The sequence below is a fragment of the Schistocerca cancellata genome, unplaced genomic scaffold (assembly GCF_023864275.1).
Source record: "Schistocerca cancellata isolate TAMUIC-IGC-003103 unplaced genomic scaffold, iqSchCanc2.1 HiC_scaffold_940, whole genome shotgun sequence".
In the NCBI taxonomy this organism is placed as follows: domain Eukaryota; kingdom Metazoa; phylum Arthropoda; class Insecta; order Orthoptera; family Acrididae; genus Schistocerca; species Schistocerca cancellata.
The window spans coordinates 1-2,500 of NW_026046948.1; the positions used below are offsets into that span (position 1 = coordinate 1).

Here is a 2,500-nt window from a genome sequence, read left to right on the forward strand (position 1 = left end):
TGTTGAACACTTCGCAAGTGTTGCTTACTTTTTACATGCTCCCGCTGTACACTGTAATGTGGACAACTGCAGGATGTACATCGCCCCCCCCCCTCCACCCTGCCTTCGCACGCTGGTCGTTCAGGTGCTTGCGTGTTCAATGCCCTTCGCAGCTGTTCACTGGCATTCGCATGTCGAAGCACTCAGTCTACGTCGTGGTACGGCCTGTGTCCACTGTCCGCTGATATCGTAAGCTTAATCCTCACATTGTACTGCACATAGGTCCGTATGTACTGAATGATACGCTGTGGCACATGTGTGACCGTACGACTGCGCCCAACAACAGCGAACCATACGGTCCAAATGTTGTGCACTCAGCCACGTGCCGTCTCCCCATAACAGCTACATTGCAGTGTGGTACGCCATAGAGACGTGTGGGAGTAACGGACGCCCTGGATGGCGATCAGCATGAGCCGTCTGTTGATGTAGTGGCGCGTGTATTCAAACGTAGTCGTCTCTTCTCACACAGTGTGATAGCATGGTGCACCGCGTTCCACATCTGCGACATGGTACAGATGCTGGTTGACAGTCGGTCTCGTAATGGACATCGCATACGTAGGGGGCCACCTCCCACGTGTTCTCTAGTCGTGCACATTTTGTTGCGTGTATGTGGGCAGACGTAGTGTGTCGTGACACCTAACAGACAGGTATGCAATAATCGTTGCATTTGCAAACTGGGATGGACGTCTACGTTTGCTGGTGACGTGACGCAACGCAAATGAACAACTGGTAAACCCATTGTGGTGCGGTTGTTGTTGCTGGAGGTAAATCAGTAAGGGCAAATCTGTGTGTGAAGCGATACGCGGCGGTGGCTGGGTGGGACCGTCCCCGGCCGGTGAGGGGGGGCCGCCCGGCGTGCTGGCCGCGCGGTGCGTGGGCGCACGCGCTACAGCCGGCTGGTGGGGGCGCCCAGTGGCAGGCGCGCCGGCCGACGGACGCGGCAGGCGGCGCAGCTGCGCGCCGGGGCACCCTGCGCGCGGCGCCGGGCGGCCAAAGTGGGTCCTCGCGGGCCCGGTGCGAAGCGCGGTGGACATCTGCAGTGTGCTGGTCCGACTGAGGACTGTGTGCGTTGAGGATGCGCCGCCGCCCGGCACTCGGCGCCGCGACGCCGTCTGCTGCTCGGTCGCCCCAGCGGTTCTCGCTGGTGGTTTGTATCGCAGTTGTGCAGACGTGTTGGCACGTGCGCTGTGCTGGGAGAGTTCGCTTCGGCACCCACGTGGGGCCTTTGCCCTTCTGTGGCGCTGGCGTTGGAGCTGCCGGTCACCGTAGGTGGCGCGTGTTGTCTCCCGCCGGCAATGCCACGACAGCACGCTCCCGGGCCTCTGTCGGCAGCGGCAAGCTCAGTTGGGAGCACGGGTGGTCGCACCTAAAGCGTCTACTCGCCTAACTCCGGGCGATTGCGCCTCTCTCGAACCCGACCAAGTACTTAGGACGGCGCTGCGCGCCGCCGGGACCTGAGAGGGTTTCGAGGTGTATTGTGCAGGGGAGCTCAGCCTCCTCCTGTTTGCAGAATAATTGAGCGGACGCTTGCGTGTTCGCGCGGGCCCCTGGGACACACTCCCGGGCGGCCGGCTGCTCAGCTCTAGTTGACGCAGCTCCCTGGTTGATCCTGCCAGTAGTCATATGCTTGTCTCAAAGATTAAGCCATGCATGTCTCAGTACAAGCCGCATTAAGGTGAAACCGCGAATGGCTCATTAAATCAGTTATGGTTCCTTAGATCGTACCCACGTTACTTGGATAACTGTGGTAATTCTAGAGCTAATACATGCAAACAGAGTCCCGACCAGAGATGGAAGGGACGCTTTTATTAGATCAAAACCAATCGGTCGGCTCGTCCGGTCCGTTTGCCTTGGTGACTCTGAATAACTTTGGGCTGATCGCACGGTCCTCGTACCGGCGACGCATCTTTCAAATGTCTGCCTTATCAACTGTCGATGGTAGGTTCTGCGCCTACCATGGTTGTAACGGGTAACGGGGAATCAGGGTTCGATTCCGGAGAGGGAGCCTGAGAAACGGCTACCACATCCAAGGAAGGCAGCAGGCGCGCAAATTACCCACTCCCGGCACGGGGAGGTAGTGACGAAAAATAACGATACGGGACTCATCCGAGGCCCCGTAATCGGAATGAGTACACTTTAAATCCTTTAACGAGTATCTATTGGAGGGCAAGTCTGGTGCCAGCAGCCGCGGTAATTCCAGCTCCAATAGCGTATATTAAAGTTGTTGCGGTTAAAAAGCTCGTAGTTGGATTTGTGTCCCACGCTGTTGGTTCACCGCCCGTCGGTGTTTAACTGGCATGTATCGTGGGACGTCCTGCCGGTGGGGCGAGCCGAAGGCGTGCGACCGCCTCGTGCGTGTTCGTGCGTCCCGAGGCGGACCCCGTTGAAATCCTACCAAGGTGCTCTTTATTGAGTGTCTGGGTGGGCCGGCACGTTTACTTTGAACAAATTAGAGTGCTTA

The 2,500-nt window shown here is 57.9% G+C and overlaps 1 non-coding gene across 1 annotated transcript in view; it reads left to right on the forward strand.

Annotated features, from left to right (window-relative positions):
- Window positions 1–1,635: 1,635 nt before the first annotated feature.
- Window positions 1,636–2,500, forward strand: part of LOC126149660 (small subunit ribosomal RNA) — a 1,909-nt gene continuing 1,044 nt past the window's right edge. Inside the window, exon 1 of the ribosomal RNA XR_007531021.1 lies at window positions 1,636–2,500. This exon is cut by the window's right edge and continues 1,044 nt beyond it. This is a non-coding gene — a ribosomal RNA (small subunit ribosomal RNA).